Here is a 21,874-nt window from a genome sequence, read left to right as displayed (position 1 = left end):
ATTCAATGGAGCGCCGCCGCTCCGCCCTGCGTCTCTCCAGAGAGTTTTCTTTGCCCGCATATCCCTTGGCGGATTTAAAGTAATTGTCCAGCGTCCCTGTGTTGCTGCCCCCCTCCCTTAATGTAGTTTCGCGTGGTGTCGGCGAGGGCATCGCCTTAATCAGAGTGGTAGTTGAAAGTAAAAGGTAAGGGGTATGGCCCAGCCCGGCCTCCTTCGGCCCCTGACGGCCACAGACGGTCCCGCCCTTGTCCCGGGCTTCTCCCGGCGCTCCCGCGCGCTTCCGCGCAGCGGTATAGGCAGTGTCAATTTATTAAGCGCAGGGGAAGGGGAGGAGCAAACAAGGAGAGCGGCCCAGGTGTTGAGAGTTGGGTCTGGCAAGCGCTCCTGGGAACTGTAGTCCCGGTCCAGCGCCTGCTCTCGTTAGCAGGCCCGCCGGTCACTCGCCTTCTCAGGGACACCGTCGCACTTCCCAGCAGTTCCTGGTGGATCGCCCCACACGAAGTGGGACCCGCGCAGCGGGTTCCGCGAGAGGTAGGCAAATCTTCGCTGGGTTTTCAGATGCTCCTTCCAGCAGGCTACAACAAATGGCAGATTAAGCGTCCCAAGTGCTTCACAAGCGCCAGAGTCTTTAAGCGCAGGGGAAGGGGAGGAGCAGACAAGGAGAGCGGCCCAGGTGTTGAGAGTTGGGTCTGGCAAGCGCTCCTGGGAACTGTAGTCCCGGTCCAGCGCCTGCTCTCGCTCGCAGCCCCGCCTGTCACTCGCCTTCTCAGGGACACCGTCGCACTTCCCAGCAGTTCCTGGTGGATCGCACCACACGAAGCGGGACCCGCGCAGCGGGTTCCGCGAGAGGTAGGCAAGTCTTCGCTGGGTTTTCAGATGCTCCTTCCAGCAGGCTCCAACAAATGGCAGATTAAGCGTCCCAAGTGCTTCACAAGCTCCAGAGTCTTTAAGCGCAGGGGAAGGGGAGGAGCAGACAAGGAGAGCGGCCTAGGTGTTGAGAGTTGGGTCTGGCAAGCGCTCCTGGGAACTGTAGTCCCGGTCCAGCGCCTGCTCTCGCTCGCAGCCCCGCCTGTCACTCGCCTTCTCAGGGACACCGTCGCACTTCCCAGCAGTTCCTGGTGGATCGCCCCACACGAAGCGGGACCCGCGCAGCGGGTTCCGCGAGAGGTAGGCAAGTCTTCGCTGGGTTTTCAGATGCTCCTTCCAGCAGGCTCCAACAAATGGCAGATTAAGCGTCCCAAGTGCTTCACAAGCGCCAGAGTCTTTAAGCGCAGGGGAAGGGGAGGAGCAGACAAGGAGAGCGGCCCAGGTGTTGAGAGTTGGGTCTGGCAAGCGCTCCTGGGAACTGTAGTCCCGGTTCAGCGCCTGCTCTCGCTCTCAGCCCCGCCTGTCACTCGCCTTCTCAGGGACACCGTCGCACTTCCCAGCAGTTCCTGGTGGATCGCCCCACACGAAGCAGGACCCGCGCAGCGGGTTCCGCGAGAGGTAGGCAAGTCTTCGCTGGGTTTTCAGATGCTCCTTCCAGCAGGCTCCAACAAATGGCAGATTAAGCGTCCCAAGTGCTTCACAAGTGCCAGAGTCTTTAAGCGCAGGGGAAGGGGAGGAGCAGACAAGGAGAGCGGCCCAGGTGTTGAGAGTTGGGTCTGGCAAGCGCTCCTGGGAACTGTAGTCCCGGTCCAGCGCCTGCTCTCGCTCGCAGGCCCGCCTGTCACTCGCCTTCTCAGGGACACCGTCGCACTTCCCAGCAGTTCCTGGTGGATCGCCCCACACGAAGCGGGACCCGCGCAGCGGGTTCCGCGAGAGGTAGGCAAGTCTTCGCTGGGTTTTCAGATGCTCCTTCCAGCAGGCTCCAACAAATGGCAGATTAAGCGGCCTGGCGCCGCCGTCGCCCCCCGTGGTGTCTGCGGAGGTGATGTGCGCACAGCCCACATTCCATGCCTCATCACATTCTCACAGCATCCACAAGTAGACCTCCATGAAGCATCACAATCTCACAACATCCATGCTCAACATTCCATGCATCATCACATTCTTACAGTATCCACATGCAGACCTCTATGAAGCATCACATTCTCACAACATCCACGCTCAACATTCCATGCATCATCACATTCTTACTGCATCCACATGGATACCTCCATCTATCATCACATTCTCACAGCATCCACGCTCAACATTCCATGCATCAGCGCATTATAACAGCACCCACTTGCAGACCTCTATCTATCATCACATTCTCACAGCATCCATACTCAACATTCCATGCACCGCTACATTCTCACAGCATCAATACTCAACATTTCATAAATTGTCACATTCTCATGGCATCCATACTCAATATTCTATGCATCATCACATTCTTACAGCATCCAGGCTACATTCCTTGCACCATCAACTTCTTACAGCATGCATTCTCAACATTACATGCATCATCACATTCTCACAGCATCCACACTCAACATTCCATGCATTATCACATTCTCACAGCATCCACGCTCAACATTCCATGCATCATCACATTCTTACTGCATCCACATGGATACCTCCATCTATCATCACATTCTCACAGCATCCACGCTCAACATTCCATGCATCATCGCATTATAACAGCATCCACTTGCAGACCTCTATCTATCATCACATTCTCACAGCATCCATACTCAACATTCCATGCACCACTACATTCTCACAGCATCAATACTTAACATTTCATAAATTGTTACATTCTCATGGCATCCATACTCAATATTCTATGCATCATCACATTCTTACAGCATCCAGGCTACATTCCTTGCACCATCAACTTCTTACAGCATGCATTCTCAACATTACATGCATCATCACATTCTCACAGCATCCACACTCAACATTCCATGCATCATTGCATTCCCATAGCATTCTTACTCAGCATTCCCCACATCATGTTCTCACACCATCCATATTCAACATTCATACATCATCACATTCTCACAGCATCCACGCACAGTATTCCATGCTTCATCAAATTCTCACACCATCAACGTTCAACATTCCATACTTTGTTACATTCTCACAGCATCCAGACAAAGTATTCCATGCATCATCACATTCTTACACCATCCACGTTCAACATTCCATTCATTGTTACATTCTCACAGCATCCACATTCAACATCCCATGCATTATCACATTCTCACAGGATCCATACTCAACATTCATGAATCATTACATTCTCACATCTTTCATGCTGGATAGTCAATTCTCACAGAATTCACACTCATCATTCCATGCTTCATCACATTCTCACAGCATCTATATTTAACATTCATTCATCATCACAATCTCACAGCATCCATCGCTCAACATCTCATGCATCATTGCACCAGAGTGTCTCCAAGGGCAAGTTAGCTGGCCTCCTGTTCTGAGGAGTATAACAGACTCCTCTGCAGAGACGCAATCTGATGCATCTCGATGCAGGGCTGTGCATTGCAGTTCGGAGGCCTCACAAGCAATGACTGAGTGTGATGTATCTAGAAGCCAACAACCGGTACAGCTCGATGCACCGCAACACCATACCACAAATCGCAGAGTCTGATCGGTGGCTTTGCAAGCACCGACCAAGCGCAACACATCTCAGCACTGACGACTGCCCCAACTCGATGCACCTTGATTCAGTACCAGCACATCTCGACCCATGTCCTTGCTGCACCAAAGGCTTAATTGACCTCAACGCAGTGCAAAGCATCTCGGATCTGGACTCCGCATCGTAAGCCCCCCTCTACGGTAACATTGACCTCGACTCAGCGCAATGCATCTTGATGCAGCACCTCAGATTGCAGCTCCAGTTGATGGCTCCTCTGATAGAGCGCGGGCTCACCTGCCCGTTTTACCATACTCACCTGGGCCCAGACAAATAACATACAGATTAACAACAGGTAAACCTACGCTTCTAACCAGATATTATAATTTTCCTTTTAGGGCCTATCCCACTGACTTACCAATCCAAGTCACCAGTACCTAGAATCCTAAGGGATCAAGGGTGTTAGAATAATAGGCAGTAAATAACATTCGCGTTTCATAAAATAACCACAAACTCAGGAAAGGTTTAAGTTCTTTTATCTAATGTAAATTTTTAAATGTCCGAAACCATAAAAAATCAACAATTGCTCATTCAGTTAGAAAGATGAAAATTGAATCGAAATATGCAAGGAATTTGAAAGAAACATCGTTAAGCATATAAACACAGGGTGGGTAGAGAAAGGGAAACAATACAATGACAAACCTACATGTATTTTATAGTTACCTAGAATGGTATGAAGACCAACCCTGGCCACGGGCTGGGTTAAAGCACAGAACCCCAAGATTGCAGGTGCCAGCAGGAAAGAACAGATGCAGACCAGAATCAGGACAGGTACGTGCCAAATTGGATCAGGACGGGACCACCTCAGGCTAAAACTGGCCCCCACAGCTAAGGCACAATGCCTGCGTCACACCCTCACTGCAGCTAACAGTTGAACCCCGATTGGGTTATCAAACTCCTTCCCAGAACCCCGATTGGGTTATCGATTCTTCTGACAGAGTACTCCGTCAGCACCTCTGCTCTTGATCATCACCTATTGAGTGCGTTGGGTCAGTGACAGGTATGCTATTCTGACAAGTCGGACAATCTAACTTGTTAAGCCTACCCTAGTTATACAGTGGAGTGGAGAAGTGTGGCTCAATGATTAGAGCGGCAGACCCTGATGCAGAGGTCTAGCCCCGCACCAGAGTTCAATTTCCCGCCTCGGCGGGTCTTGGGCTCAAAATTCCACGGACCTGATAATTCTCGCCTCGGTGCCTATTCCAATCATGGAGTCCCACTCTGCAACTCTGGGCAATAGCTTGCTTAATCTCCACAACGGCCCCCACAACGCTAAGGATGCCTGGCCTCGTCCTTGGGGGTGCCCAGGAGTGGACGCCTCACAGGGAAACCCAGGATGGGTTCCACAGCGGTATTCGTACAAGCGCCTTGAGACCCTTGCGGGTGAGTAGTGCGCTAAACAAGTATCAATTTACATTTACAATATTGCAAATGGAATGTAGTTCATATTTTAATTTAGCTTCCTTCACAAGGGTCAAGAGTTGACGTTCCCGGCCGTGTTTCAAAGGTCAGTTCTTCATGGACTTGAGTTTTTCTGCGCAGTCGAAGTTCCTCCAAATATGGCGTTCAGAAGTACATGTGAGGCCCAAAGTTCGATACATATGAGAAATTACAAAAAAAACAGTTTTAGAACAAAGAATAACTGAATGTTCTGTATACCACTTATCTCTACACTATTCCCATTATTTTATTTTAACGACAGCATTAGGTATTAGGCTGAACGAACAGTTTAGTAAAAGCAGCGATGCAAGCTTCTTGCACGTTAGGACACAGAGCAGCCATCTTAGTTCTAGTGCGCAGAAGCAAAAGTTTCCATCAAAGCAGAGTTATAGGTCATGTCATGTGAGTGTGACAGACGCATGCGCAATGGAAAATCCCGCGTAGCAGCGGCCATTTTAATGAAAGCAAATTACGGTTAGTAAAAGCACATAAACCAGCTTCCCCTAGATGCTAGATATGTTGTGTGGTGCAATTTTAAGACAAAACATGCTAGTTAGTATGTTATGAGTTATTTAAGAGGGTTGAGTACAAGCAAGTCGCTTTACGTGCGCAACCTTGCTCCATCACCTCAAAGCCCATGCCATGCAGGCCAACGCAAGGACTTTGCATTTTGATGCACCAGGACACAAGGTACTTTTAACAGTAACCTGATCTCAGTCCTGTATCAGTTCCAGGCTCCATCACAGACGGCCTGACTTTGCGACTTGGACCCGGTCCGCCACAACCAGATAGCTGAATCTGGTGCTTTGTGCTTTTAGGCATTAATTTTATTAAAATCTTGAAAACTACAGCTCTCCGGCCCTACTGATTGGAATTTCATCGTTTTGGTGTCAAATCATTTATTCATGTTTTCTCTTTTTATCTTAATTTGTGTGGGATTTTTCTTGTGTGGGATTTTCACTTTACTACCGTTGGTGTGCCGAAAAAACACTTTACAAATTGCCTCTAAGTTACGCCTGACTTCTTCAGTGCCAAATAACCAGAGGGCTAATAGGTTAATTTAGTGACTTTTTGTGTTTCCCCCTGACAAGGATTAATCAATCAATCAATCAAGGGGTTTACAGAGCACGCCACTCACCCGTGAGGGACTCAAGGCACTAGGCGGTGGGCAGCAGCTCTGGATCAGTCGAAGAGCCAGGTATTGAGGTCCTTCCTGAAAGTGTGCAGGGTTGTGGAGCATCTGATGTTCTCCGGGAACTGGTTCCAGGTCTTGGCTGCGGTGTAGGAGAAGGCTCTCCCGCCTTTTCTTCTTCTGTTGATGTGGGGGACCTCTGCTAGGGGGAGGTCGGCGGAGCAGAGGTTCCTTTTGGGTACTTGGAAGGAGACTCTCTCATTGAGGTATTCGAGTCCAATGTTGTTGAGGGATTTGTAGGCGTGGGTGAGGAGTTTTTAAGGCCGCCCTCTACTTAACGGGGAGCCAGTGGAGGTCTCATAAGTGTTGGGTAATTTGTCCTTGATATGTGAACCAGGTCGGCATGCACCACTTTGTGTACCTTTCAATCGCTGGCACTGGGGTCCAAAGAAGTTGGGCACCATGCCTCCTTGTGTCAGGCTATGAGGCTGGCCACGTCAAGAGCGGTGACACTCGGGAACCAGGCATCAATGGCTCACAAAACCGCTGAATGACAGAATTTTAAGGGCAGCAAGCGGATGTGCATGCACCCCACCCCTGCAGTTCTCACATCTCAAACCAGAGGGAGGTAGGGAGCTCCTGATCATGTGGAGCTGATATTCAAACAGGGAATCCATCACTTTAATTAGCATCCCATATTTAAAGTAGCCACCCCAATTGTTCCTAAATTGTGATACAAACATTTCAATAATTTATTAGTCCAAATGAGTGACTCCCCACCACCGCTGTATGCCTGATACTCAGTTTGAAATGCATTCCTTTCAGGAAGAAGCATCATACATGTGTTCACTGCTTACCATGTGACACTCTTGGAGTTTCTTCCCACTACCTCATATTGCGTCCTGTGTCTTTGCATGCGCGGGCTGAATGGACATGCTGTACAAGGTTGAGTATGGAAGCTGTGAGAATGTGATGATGCAGGCAAAGTTGGTGCCTGTGTGCTGGGTGAAGCCTGAGCAGATGATTGCAGTTGGAGCACTGGTGGCCGCCACATGCAGAAATTGGAGGGGTCGGGGGAGGAGGGGGAGCGTGGGACCGAACTCGGGAAATGACACAGGGAAGCGGGAAACATAATAAGAATAATAAAACTTTAAAAAAAGTTAAACTTACCTGCAGCCGGCCACCTCCTGCGTCGCGCCTCAGTGCTGGGACTTCCTTGTCCCAGCAGACACTGCAGACTAGTCACAGACTCCCTTGTCCAATCTCGCGCTGCAGATTGGCTTGAGCGGGCAGGAAAGACGCTCCGCTCAGGTCCAGGAGCCTGTGGAGTTTCTCTAACTCAGCTGTTCAATGCAGCTGGGTTAGATAAACCGAAGTGCGCATGTGTGTTTTGGTCGGCCTGAGGCGGCCGGCCAAACACATGTGAGCACTTATGGAGTGTACTAGAACTCCTCCTCCCCACTCCCATGCCTCAGCCCTACCCCTCCCTGCACACGCTGGCTGAGCCAGCGGCTTGAAAATAAAACAATACTGAAATATCGTTTTCTTTTTTTGCTGCTGGCTCTGACTCAGTGGGGTGACGCGGAGGAGCCGCCCTGAGTTGGAGATGGAATGGAGCCCGAACAGGCCCTGTCAGTCTGGGGCTGTTACCTAAGGGACTGACATGAAATAAAGTCCTTGCCTTCTACCCGAATAGCTCCAGACTCTTCGATGAAGATCGTGCCCTGCGACTACAGCATCTGATGGGAGGAAGGAGGGAGTGAAGAAAGGACGGAAAATGTTAAAATAGAGGAAGTCGAAGGGAAGAAAGGAGGAAGGGTACCAAGGATGAGAGGGGTAGGAAGGTAGAAAACAAAAGGAAGGGAACACATATTGAGAGGAAGAAAGGAAAGCAGCAAAAAGGGAATGAAGGGATCTGGAAGAATGTTGGAATTAAGGTAAGGAGAACTAAAACCAACAGACGTTGCGAAAAAATAAAAAAGGAGTCAAGGAGGTTGAAATGGGAGGGAAGAAGGAAAGGAGGGAGGAAGGAAGGAAAAGAAGAGATGACACAGCAAGGAAGAAGGGAGTGGAAGGTAAGGGGAAAGAGGGGAAGGGAAGGTAAAGAAGTCAAGGGAAGGGGAGGAAAGGCAAGGCTAGGGAAGGGGAGGGGAAAAAGGGAAGGTAAGGCTAGGGAAGGGAAGTAAGAGGAAGGGAGGAAAGGTAGGGAAGGTAGGGGAAGGCTAGGGAAGGCAAGGCAAGGGAAGGATGGAAGGGAAGGGAGGGAAGGGAAAATAATGTTAGGGAAGGGACAGAAAGGGAGGGAAGGAAAGGGAGGGAGAGGCTAGAGAAGGGAAGGCAAGGGAAGGGAGAAGGGAAGGGAAGTGATGGCGAGAAGTGATGTGAAGGGAGGGGAAGTCAGGAGAAGGGAAGGGATGGGAAGGGAAGGGAGGGGAAGGCTATGCACTGGAATGGAAGAAAATGAAGAAAGGGAAGGGAATGGGAAGGGAAAGAAGGGAAGGGAAGAAAAGACAAGGCATGGGAAGGGAGGGGAAGGGAAGGGAGGAGGAGGGGAGGGAAGAGAAGAGAAATGAGGATAGGGACGGGAAGGGAGAAGGGAGGGGAATGGGGAAGCGTTGGAAAGGAAGGAGGGAAGTGAGGGAAATGAGGGGAAGGGAAGGGAAGGGAAAGGAAGGGAAGGGAGGTGAAGGAAAGGTAGGGGAAGGCTAGGGAAGGGAAGTGAAGGCAATATGAGGCAAGAGGGAAGGAAAAGAAGGGAAGGGAAGGGAAGGAAAGGGAAGGGAGAGAAGTGAGGTTAAGGCTAGGGAAGGCAAAGCGAGGCAAGGGAGAAGGGAAGGGAGGGAAGGGAAGGGAAGGTAGGGAAAGGAAGGGAATAGAAAGGAAAGGAAAGGGAAAAGGGGAAAGAAGGGAAGGCTAGGGAAGGGAAGGCAAGTGAGGGGAAGGGGATGAAGGGAAGGGATGGGGAGGGAAGGGGATGGAAAGAAAGGAAGGGAAAGGAAGGGAAGGCTAGGGAAGGGAAGGAGTGGGAAGGCAAGGCTAGGGAAGGGGAATGAAGGGAAGGGAAGGCTGGAAAAGGGAAGGGAAGGAAGGGAAGGGGAGGATAGGGAAGGCCGTGGAAAGGAAGGGTGGAAATGAAAGGCTAGGTAAGTGGAAAGAAGGGAAGGCTAGGGAAGGGAAGGGGAAGGGAAAAGAAGAAGAAGCAAACACACAGGGATGGAAAGAAAGAAAAGAAAGACAAGACAAGAGAAGACAAGAAAGAAGTCTGTGAAGAAAGAGAAAGAAGTACGAGATAGGAAAAGAAAAACTGCTAAGGGAAGAAAGGATACGAAGGAGGAATAAAGAACTGATAAATCAGCGAATGGATAGATAAAAAGGCAGAAAGAAGGATATAAAAAAGGTTGGAAGAATATGAGAAAGAAAAGGTAACACCTTTTGTACCATGCAGGTACGAAAATAGCAAACAGCAATCACATGCACCAGATATGTACAAACGCTGGCTGCATTATTGGCCATTTTGTTTGCCGTCTGTGCAAACTGTTTTATCACTAACATTAGGAGTGGGCAACACAGGGGGGTACATTGGCCCCTGCGGTGCAGGCCACCTTCCCCAATGCTTTCAGGGGGCTCTTAATCTACCAGAGGGCCCACATTCAGTCCATGGCCAATTAATATCTGCCAGATAAGGGAGACTGATGGCTAGGGTGACCAGGTGTCCTGGATTTGCTGGGTCAGTCCCGGGTTTTCACCAGCTGTCCCGGCAGATTTTGAGAAATTTAGCTCATAAACAAGATCTACTGGAAACCTAGAATCCAAGTGTTATGTGCTCGAAGGCAGGACGAGTAAGCATCTCTTATCAAAGAACTATTTAAAAAACACCCATGAGGCTGGGATTAAAAGTTACTTTTAATTTAGTACCTTAGTGCCTCATTGTCTGTGTTCCTATGTTGATGCACGCACTTTTTTTTGGCTGATTTGCATATCACAAACTCGCACCTAAAGTATTGGAATGCTCTACATAAGCACCAGTTACATTACATACAGACACGTTGATTTTTTGTAGGCATTACGTGATTTGCCCAGAATCACAGGATTTTGAACCAACGCCAAGACTGGAACTATCAGCCAGATTCATGAAGGTGAATTGCGCTCGCAAAGGGCCAGATTCTCAGAATCTGGCCCTTTGCGAACGCAATTTTTGCATTTGGGATTCATCATCCCAAATGCAAAAATCGGTAATAGCGATTTCGCTATTTTGCGAGGAATTACATTTAAGGAATCTCTATTTGAGATTCCTTAAATGCAATTCATCATCCATTTAAAAATTGCGAACTCGCAATTTTGGCCGTCTATTTACCGCGAGGTCAAACCTCGTGGTAAATAGCGAAAACTTAGAAAAATGCTTTTAAAAGCATTTTTCTAAGTTGCATGTTGCACACACACATGTCCAAAGGACATGTGTGTGCGCAACAACTGTTCAAATTAGCATTTAAGGGGTGCTACAGGGTGTCCTTTGGACACCCCTGGCACCCTTTAAATCGCTATCTTATTTGCGATTAGCTAATTGCTAATCGCAAATAAGGAATACTCCCCATTCATTCCTATGGGCCTTTTGGCCCATAGGAATGAATGGGGAGTATTCCTTATTTGTGATTAGCAATTTGCTAATCGCAAATAAGGAATGTGTAGGAATCACAATTTATTTTGCGATTCCTACATGAATCCCGTTTTGCGAGTCTGTAATAGCGATTCCTTATGAATCGCTATTATAGACTCGCAAAACGGGTCTTTGATGAATCAGGCTGCTTGTTCCCCATCTGCAAAGTCTCAGCTCTGGACATTACATCACATCCTTCGATGCGTGCTGCCATTTGAGTTATTTTGAGCCCCTCAGCAGATGTAAAAGTGTTGTCCTTCTTCTGTGTTTGCTAAATGTCCCAGTTTTTGGTTTTCAACATCTGGTCAGCCTACTCAGGGCCCCTTAATGCACTCTGCAGGAGGGGGGCATTATTTTGTGTTATGCCACTGGCCCACAGTCTGCTCTAACTACTGTGTCATCAGGATAGCTCCCAGAAGGATGTACAGTAGGATATTTATCTGATGTAACAAATGCAAAACATGCACCAAGCAGACAGGAGTTCATTCATTGTTTGCCTGCTTTAAGGCCCGGTTAGCTGTTCCTAGAGTAACATGTTTCAGGGGCGGGCCACATTTTACTGTCACGCTTGTGTTTGCACAACAGCAGGCAGCCTCAGATAGACAGCGGAGTTAGAGTGTGAGTTTATGAATGTGCAAAGCACCTTGAGACCTATCCCTAGCGCCGAGACAGCGAGGAGCTAATCTAGGAGGGGGGAAATACCCAGATCAGGGAGTCGTGGTAAAATGTAGCAACTGAGAACGGCTTGAAAAAGCAAAACCGGCCCCCAGTAACACAACCGGCAACCCACCGCTGCAAAACCAACACCCACCATTCCAGCCTTCCGGGAAATGCCTGAAGCCCGGTCCGGCCAGTCCGGGCCTGATTCTCCATGAGTGTGGCCTTGCGGTCCCCAGAGCACTCTGGCATGGCGTCCAGGTGCTCAAAAGTACATGGATGTGCTTCAGTGCACTAGATGCGTGCCTGTTAGTACATACATGAGCCCTGGATCATGGGAGGGTGTCGAGACCCCCTGCAAGCTGCTGGTGCTCCATTGCCATTGTAATGGGAAGCTGAAATATTGGTGTTTAGGGCTGTTAATCTCCAATCAGATTACCAAACTATCCATGACCTGGTAGGAGAGGCTGTAAGTGTAATTTGGTTAAACCCTTAAGTGCTGAAACTGTATTCTGCATGGCCCGACAATGGATGTTCATACAACAAGGTGAGAAGAGAATGCACTTATGACATCGATCACACAATGGAACCTGAAATACTTGGACATTTTCTGGAGAATTTATAAATTGTCCTTCTGCAGTTACAACCTTTCTTGAGGTCTCATACATGGACATCACACTGATGAAAAGAGAGACAGGCACAGAGGGAGATAAAGACACAGAGGGTGGGAAAGAGAGGTAGGGAGAGAAGGATAGAGAAATAGAGGAGACAGAGAGAGATGCTGACATGCCTAAAAAGCCTTCAACGACCAAGGACCTTCATACATTAACCACTGCCTGAACTTCCACCAACCCTCCAGAGACATTCACTCTGCCCGCCTCCACCTCGCACAGACACCGTGCATCCGTCAAAGCCACAGTGGAAGCCGCTCCTTCTACTACCTTGCAGCCAAGTCCTGGAACAGAACCCCCCACAACCAACCTCCCCCCGCCTTCTCACAGACTTCAGGAAGAGCCTCAAGACCTGTCTTTTCAATTGAGCCAAGCAACCCAGCGCCCGGATACCCTAGTGGGTAATTAACGTGCTCTACAAATACGGACTGATTGAATGATTGACAGAGAGAGAGAGATTCTGAGAACAGTTCAGAGAGAAAGTCAAGGATGCAGAGAATATGAGTCAGAGAGAGAGAGGGCCATGGTGCGAGAGACAAGTAGAGACAGAAGGGGGATACAGAAACCACAAATATTGAGGCGGAGAGAGTAAAAGAGAGGTAGAGCGAGACAGATACAGAGTGAGCGAGAGACAGAGAGAGATAGTCAAAGAGAAAGAGAATATGAGAGAGTCAGAAAGAGAGGCAGAGAGAGGGGGTAGAGAAATAGAGCTGGGGAGAGAGAGAGCAAGAGAGATTCAGAGACCAGCTCGGAGAGATAGTCATGGCGGAGAACAAGGAGGAGAACGTGAGGCAGAGAGAGGGTGAGAGAGGGAGGTAGATAGAGAGTGTAATAGAAAAAGTTAAATGGTAGGAAGAGAGTGAAAAGGAGAGGTAGAGAAACAGAGATTCAGAGGTTAAGAGAGAGGGAGAAAGAGAGATAATTAAAGAGGCACAGAAGCGGATGGAGATTTAGAGATATAGTCACGGAGGAAGAAAGTGGGAATAAGAGAGAGAGGGTGAGAGAAAGAAACAGAGAGAGTTAAAGATGAATAGAGAACATAAGTCAGAGTGAGAGAGGGTGCAAGATGGGGTAGAGATACTGAAATGGAAAGAGAGACAGAAATCCAGAGAGAGAGAGAGAGAGAGAGAGAGAGAGAGAGAGAGAAAGAAAGAGAAAGAGAAAGGGAGGGAGATAAAAATTCAGAGAGAGATAGAGGGAGAGAGACTCGGAGAGAAGGTGAGAGGGGAACAGAGAAACTGAGATGGAGAGGAAGAGAAAACGAGAGAGAGAGACAGATTCAGAGAGTAAGAGAGAGGGAGAGAGAGGGAGAGAGAGGATTGAGAGAGAGAGAGAGAGAGAGAGAGGGAGATAGAGAGGGAGAGAGACTCAGAGAGAAGGTGAGAGAGATTCTGAGAGAGAGAGAGAGAGAGGGAGAGGGTGAGAGAGAGCAAAACAGAGAAACTGAGATGGAGAGGAAGTGAGAGAAAACAAGGCAGAGAGAGTAAGAGAGTGGGAGAGAGAGAGGGAGAGAGAGAAAGATAGTCAAATAGGGAGAGAACATGAGAGAGGCAGAAAGAGAGGCAGAGAGATTCTGAAATATAGTCAAGGAGGGAGAGAGTTTGAATAAGAGAGAGAGACAGAGGATGAAAGAGGGGGAAGAGGTAACAAGAGAGGAGGATAACAAATTGTTAAATGTGTATTTTTAAAGTGCATGTTCACCCAGAAGAATATCTTGGCACAGAATAACAGCTGTTTATTGTTACCCAACTCAATGGTGCTCATTTTATCGACCCTAGAAGGATAAAAGGCTGAGTGGACCCACTGGGATTTGAACCTGTGATCATGACGTCAAACACAGGCCCAGGATAGAGCTACCAAGATGGAGAGAGAGAGCGAGAAAGAGAGAAAAAGAAAAAGAGAGCAAGCAAGAGAGATTCTCTGAGAGAGACAGAGAGATAGTGAGAGAAGGAGAGGCAATGTGAATCAGAGAAAGAGAATGTTAAAGAGAGTGAGAAGTAGAGAGAGAGGAGAAGAGAGCAACACAGATGTGTTTGTTTGTTTGTATTTTATATAGCGCCTTCTACCCAGAGGTCTTGTAGCGCCGCTGTGGAACCCTTCCTGGCTTTCCTGTGAGATGTCCACTCTTGTGCACCCAGGCATCCGCGCGCTACTGGGGCCGTTGTGGAGATTTAAGCAAGCTATTGCCCAGAGTGGGACCCATGATTAGACTAGGCACCGAGGCGAGAATTATCAGGTCTGGGGAGATTGAGTCCAAGAGCCGCCGAGGCAGGAATTGAACCCTGGTCCCGGGCCAGACCTCTGCATCAGGGTCTGCCGCTCTAACCATTGAGCCACACTTCTCCTCAATAGATAGAGAGAGAGAGAGAGACTGATTGAAAGAGATTCAGAGATATAGTCAAGTAGGGAGTGGACGTATGTAAGAGACAGCTAGAGAGAATGGAGAGGAAGGTAAAGATACCAGTAATCACCCTAGTTTTGCTTAATTTTCTTTGAGAAAAAGAAATACTCATCTGAAATAGGGGCCAATCGTTTATTGCAGATCTGATGCCGTTCAAGGATTTTTTCTGACATGTGCTGTCTCTTATCTGTAGGACCAACCTGTACATGTTACCATCCTTATTGCAGAAACAGCAGAAATGTCAAACCCTGCCCCATGTTTATCATTGTTTTGCATCGCCCTTGCACCACACAAGGGGACACAAGGGTGACGCAAAACTTACACGAGACTTACCAGGCACACAAGGTTTGATAAATCTAGAGTAATGCAAGGCAGCACGAATGACTGCGGCAGGGAGGTGTACCATGGATGGAGCATGGGTTCCCACGCACCCGCCCATGCATTCTGACACATTTCCAGATCTACAAACACCAGTAGAACTGGGAATGTCTCAGAATTGTACACCTCCCTACCAGAGACGCAATGAGGACAAATATCTTCACTGCTCCTCGCTGTTTCTGCAGCACACTTAGAAAGAGGAAAATGCCTTTGAGGATTGTTTGTGTGAAGGAAGGTGTCCCTTCCTGCACAACATCAATCTAGTCTACAAAGCAGGCACCCATGCATCATGGTGTCAGGTGTCTGTGTTGGCATGAGGCAGCATTTTGGGCAGGAAGAGAGCAAGAATGTGCCGTATAATGGTAAATACGGCTCATTTCTGCCCTCTTACTTTCATGCAAGATGGCTTGCTGTGTTGCAATGCGTGAATAGTTGACAAATAAGCCCCCTATATCTGAATTGACGTCACAGCCATGAATGAAATCTCATCATTTGTTGGCATGGCTTTATACCGCCAGACTACCTATTTCGAGAGGTGAGGGGGCGGCATATGTCTTTCTCTGCCCCCAAAACACTCTTTTCATTTAGGTGTTCATATTATTTTCTCAGCATGAAAAGCCTTTTGATGCAGATAATGAAACTATAGGAGACAATTCATAAATCCCCTTTGATAACCAGCTGTGGGAAGCCTAGTAAATTACCTCCAGCCCTTATTCCTTTTCAGCCAAATAGTCTGAGAATAATCCCCTTTGTGCAACCAGTGATATATACAGGAAAAGTACAGCCAGCCTGAACATCCTGAGCAATGAAAGCCACAAACCCTCACTCCTGCAGGCCCAGATGTCGATAAGACACCACACAACATCTTCACCACAAACTCCCACACCTGGTGTTCTCATAACCCCTGAGCTGAAACCCATGTTCTGAAGCTTCATCAGGCACAGGGGTCTGGCCTTTCCCTTCACCTGACATGATCTGTGGAGTGGATGCTTTTTGGTCCTTGTGGTTGTGATGAGCTTCAAGCCGCATCCACGTGATTTGATGAAGGATGAAACTGGGTATGACTCTATGGGTCATAGTTATGATGACTTTGCACTAGTGCAAAGTCACTCAAGGTGAGGATAACTGGTGCAAATTCTGTTTTACTAAAGTATTTACTTTCTAGTGAAAAACATTTTGTGCTGCATAGTAGTCCTAGGAGTAATGCAAGAATCACTCTGTTGCTTAGTGTGTTGCATCAATGGAACACCTCATTGGTGGTAGGTACAGAGGCTTCCCACACAAAGCACTATCTCTTACAATTGTTGGATAGGTCTTTGCACCAAAAAGTTATACCTCATTGAGGCAGGCGCTAACCAGGACAAATCTTTGAATTTATCCTAACTTTTCAAATATTGCATGTGTACTGCACTGTACAACACACATTCCATTTGTAAAAAGCCTAAAGGCTTTTCTAGGCATAGAATATGGTACTGGAAGGGTGCTCTTCAAGTGCAAAACCTATGCCAGACATCAGGCTTCATTGTGTCTTGGTGGGGCCAGGACAGGCCTGATCTTGAAGTCGATGAGAGATTTATCAGGTGATGACTTTAACTGAATTTCACAACGTAGCCCACAGTTACATTCTGAACAATAGTTATATTATACAACACAAATGTTACCTCTCTGCTGTATGGACACCTTGGACACACGTGCCTTCACAACCAGTGCAATGCAGTCCAGACACAATAGCATTAAATGTGCTATGTGATGCCCTCCAAAGGCCTTCCTTCCACTGTTCTAGGAAATGCTTGAAGCGTGGTGGACCTCGCAGGGCATCAGGGCAAGCCTCTGGGTTGCATAGTGATACACTTGCTATTTTGTGTATGGTCTTAGATTTTAGTGTGTTTGAACCACAGTTGAACTGACACATGCAGTGGGTCAGACTCCCCCCTTTACTCTCGGATCCTACACATACCACCAGCGGTGTACCCCAGGGGTCCTCCCTCAGCACTACGCTCTTCAACGTCTACGTGGCTCTGCTCGCCCCCATCGTCAGTACCTATGGACTCAAGATTGTGTCATACGCAGAGGACACCCAACTGATCCTCTCCCTATCCAAGGAACCCAACACCGCCAGACGCAACTTTTAAAAAGGCATACAAGCCATCCCAAATGGATGAAAAACAGCTCCCTACAACTAAACACCAACAAAACGGAAGTTCTCATCATGAGCCCAAACCCCGGCGCCTGAACGACACCTGGTGGCCTCTCGCCCTAGCAAGCCCGCCCACCCCCATGGACCACACACGCAACCTGGGAATCATCCTGGACTTAGAGCTCAAAATGGATCACCAGATCAATTCCGTCTCATCCTCCTGCTTCCACTCCCTCCGCCTCCTACATAAGACCTTCTAATGGATCCCCCTCAAACACAGAAAGACCGTCACTCATGCCCTGGTCACCAGTAGGCTCGACTACGGGAACGCACTCTATGCCGGAATAAACAAAACCTCACCTGCAAGCTACAGAACATCCAAAACGCCGCCGCAAGACTGGTCCTCAACCTGCCAAGACACTGCCACATCTCCCAGCACCTGCGCACACTCCACTGGCTCCCCTTCGAAGCTAGATTCACCTTCAAGATGCTAACCCATACTCACAAGGCCCTCCACGACACCGGACAGGCATACTTGAACAGCCGACTCAAATTTCACGCACCCCAAAGGACCCTACAATCAGACCAGCTCTCCTACGCTGTGGTCCCCCGCACCAGAAAGACCAGATCGGGAGGCCGCTCCATCTCCTTCCATGCGGCCAGAGCCTGGAACAACCTTCCACTCCACCTCAAACAAACAACATCGCTCCCCAACTTAGCAAGTAACCTCAAAACCTGGCTCTTTGACAAACTCCCTCCTTGATGGACTGGAACCTGCCACCTACCCCACCAGTGTGATCCAGCGCGGCTCTCAATCAACCCTCCAATTCATCTCAGTTTACTCAGGAGTTATCTTACTTCACTCGTCGGTGGGGCCCATAGCACCGTGAGTCACTCATTCACACAATCACACTACTCCTAAGATCAGTGAAACTAGAAGGCGAGCTGCTGGACAGCGGAGCACCCTATTAATCTAATATTTTATTTCTATACATTATATACATATGCATATATGAACGATTTCTCTTTCTCTAGATTCATAGAAAATAAAATCAAGGCACCCAACTGTTTCGGTGGATGGACCAGCTAGTAGAAGTTAGTTGATGGAAAATCAAGACCAGCTTAATTTACTATTTCCCATTTACCTTTATTTCTCTTATTATTTTAATTATACTGTCATAACTTATTGACTTTATTTATTTAATTCTAACATTGAGCTCGTAATTTTCTTATTAAAACATTTCGATAAATTTTAGTCAAGAAGAAAAAAATTGATTTCAATAAATGTGACATTTATTAACATACATTAGGAAATAGGAAATTTAGAAAATCATATTACCTAGTTCCTTGAAGGAAAAGACAGGAATAAATGACACAGGTTCCCAAAATCTGACTCTCTATCTTCCTCGATGTCTACCTCCCATCAGGACTCCGCATTCAATTCTATACCCCATCAAAAGTTAAAGTCAAGAAAAATGTCAAAGTCTTTTGCACCCAAAGTTCAGTCTGACAGTATGTCGTGGTGCGAAAATAAATTCAGGAACAGCTTTTTTCTCTCTTTTGTACTGACTCTTTTATACCCTTTTCCCTAACTATCTAACTAAAATTTGAAACTTTAAGGTCCATACTCATTCCTCATTGGTCCATTAGAATGGTGGTGAAGATCACCTCATCTCCTTATTGTCCAAACTTTGCACTGTCACTTCCACGTTTCTCATACAGTCAAATTGCCCACTTTGCAACTCGTCATCCTGTCCTTGTATTGTTTATACATCATGTAGTTACTTCACTCAATTTTCCCAGGCTCACAAACTCAAGCATCCTTTGGTATCAGTCCGGTGTTCTAGGCCAAGCTGACCTTGACATCAGTAGCCCAGGCACAGGCCGTTCAAACATCTCTCGAGCACAGTCACGCATGCGTAGAGCCATACTTTCTCGGAGTCTCGCAAAGCAGCCATTTTCTGGCTAGGCGGCACAGGCCTTAATGGGAACTAATATGAAACAAACACAACAGACGTTAGATTTTAGAATTAAAGCCCTTCTGTTTACCTCCCACCATTCTAATTTCACCCTGTTAGAGGTTATCTAGTGGAAAGCGACATGAATGCATTGTTTACTTACCAAATTTGTCGTTTTGCCACACAAATACTCACAATAAACATACATGCATAGCTCCATTTAATTAGAATCATTACTGCACTATATTAGTATGACATTTTCGCATGATTAATACATTAGGGTTTGCAAAATCAGCAACTTAGTTTCCTACGTGTACTTTTTCTGTATGTGCTTTCTTTTTGTTGGTTAGTTAATACACTTCACATAATTAATACATGTTATGGTTATGAGAACTTGACTTCACAAGGAGTGCACAAACCTTTTAGTCACTCCCCTGCTCCATCAATTCCCCCCTTCGGTGATTTTATCACCACACAACACCCAAACATTTTAGAACATTTCTAATAAAACAAGTTTCAGGTTCTTTCATTTTGTTAGCTTAGACTCTTGTATCTTTTATTTCTATCTTTCTTGTATCATTGTACATTTTACCTTTGTACTCCTCCAACTCTATCTCCCGCTTTTCATGTTCTCTTTATTTTCTTAAATTTTAATTTTTATTGATTTTCTAATGTTCCTCCTTCTTCTGCAGTTACAAATTAGTCTTAGTGTTAATATCATGAACATTACTTCAGTCAGTGGAAATAACACTTTCCCTAATATTGATCTACCTATTTCAAGAAACGATTTCTTTACAGCTGAAAAACTCTTACCAAGTTTCTCAAGAACACCGTCAATCTCCAGCAGAGTAATTTCTTTATTTAATTCAATAATATTTGTAATATACTTTTGAATATTTTGACTTATGTCTGGGATATAAGTACAACAATGCTGTACCTTTAAAATTCCACGGAGTCCTCCTTCTTTTGCCAATATTATGTCAAGAGCAAGTCGATTTTGCATCATTATAGCTCTCAAAGCAACCATTTCAGTATTTACCATCTAAAATCCTCCAGCCGAATCCGTTGATAAACGGTCTACTATTGTTGACAATTTTCAAAATATATTTGCATTAAAAGATATACCCACTGCTGGTATCAATGCTCCAAAAACATCACCTATTATTTCTAAAACACTTTCCCTTCTTCTGTGTGTTAATGGTTTACCTATCTCATGAATTCCATTAGTTCCTCTATCTACATGAAATATTTTGGGAAAGACCAAACCTACATAACAAGATCCATACCAGTGGTCCGGTAATCTATAATAAGCTTTGTTTCCACACAAAAAAAAATCCAGGAAAAACAGTATAATTTCCACTTTTAACCTCTATCCCCTTTTATAATATATGTGTCTTCACATTCACTTGCTCCTACAAAATAATTGTCATACAGAGTGTTATCTCTTCTAATACATAGTTTCCATAACTGTGGAGTATCTATATTAATTGCCACATTTACATTATGTCCCTCAATATTTTCATCTTCAAAATTCCACATTGTTGATTTTGCTTTATTTGCAGTTGATTTTCTTTGATATAGGGTTCTCCTTTCCTCTACCAAGTCCAAAAAGGCTTTTTCTTCACAACGCATTCTACATGTTAAATTGCTCTTAAAAGCATACTCAAAAGTTAGTTCTTGTGTCTCAAGGAAACATTCACCAAAAACTTTACCCATTTAAATTTTGTTTAGTTCTTGTGAAACTTTTAATGTTGCAAAGGTGTCATCCGAATTAGAATAGTAATATTCCAATTTACCTGTTTTGTAAAATAAACGAGCCAAAACACTACATGTAATGTAATGTAATGGTATATTTATATAGCGCTGCTATCACTCAGAGGAGCATCTTGGCGCTGAGGAATGGGCCCCTCCTGGAAATTCCATACGTCAAAGGGAGATCAATACAAGAAGCAGCAGCGGACCCTATAATGCCGCACCTAAAATCCAGTTCCAAAGTAAGTCCTATTTTTTGTATATATTTTTTGTGCTGCCAACCCCAACGCCAGCTGCTGTTTGGCGTTGCTGTGCTTTCCAGATCAGTTAGATGGTTTGTTCAATGTTTATGGGGGCGCACCAGATAGAAGTCCAAAAAAACGTTTCATTTAAGTTTGGTCTTTTGCCAGTGTAATATATTTCTTATATATATCCACGCTTCCATGCCGCTACGGTAAAGACATCAACGCCGAAAGATACAGTATCACAACGACCTCACACAGACACGGGCAGGGAAAGGAAGAAATTGGACTTCCTGAACTATTTTGTGGCAACAACTACCAACAATTGAAGCGTGGATATATATAAGAAATATATTACACTGGCAAAATTCCAATATAAGAATAAGTAAGTGAACAGGACCGACAAGGAAATAGCTTGAAAAAGGGAACTACTTGATCCCACGCTGCCAGAAAAGACCGCAGTGCCCTGAAGAAACTCCCTGGTAGGGAGTGAAACGCGTTGGCTGACCTTTTTGTACACTATTTGGTGATCTGTATTTTAAGAATGGATAAAGATAAATAAAGAACTTTTCTACAAACTTAAATGAAACGTTTTTTTGGACTTCTATCTGGTGCGCCCCCATAAACATTGAACAAACCACGTCAAAGGGAGATGATGATAAGTCACACCCTCTGATACAGATGCAGGTAACCGCACACAGACATAGCAGTACCTTACGTCCATAGTTTCACATATTCATACAAAAATTTAGAAAATAGCATTTTTCGAGAAGTCGCTAATAGAATTATCTCTATGCAAGTCAGGGTTATATACAGTTTTCACAACTTTCTTT

The sequence above is a fragment of the Lissotriton vulgaris genome, chromosome 3_1 (genome assembly GCF_964263255.1).
Source record: "Lissotriton vulgaris chromosome 3_1, aLisVul1.2, whole genome shotgun sequence".
Taxonomy (NCBI): Eukaryota; Metazoa; Chordata; class Amphibia; order Caudata; family Salamandridae; genus Lissotriton; species Lissotriton vulgaris.
This window is presented reverse-complemented; position numbering follows the sequence as displayed.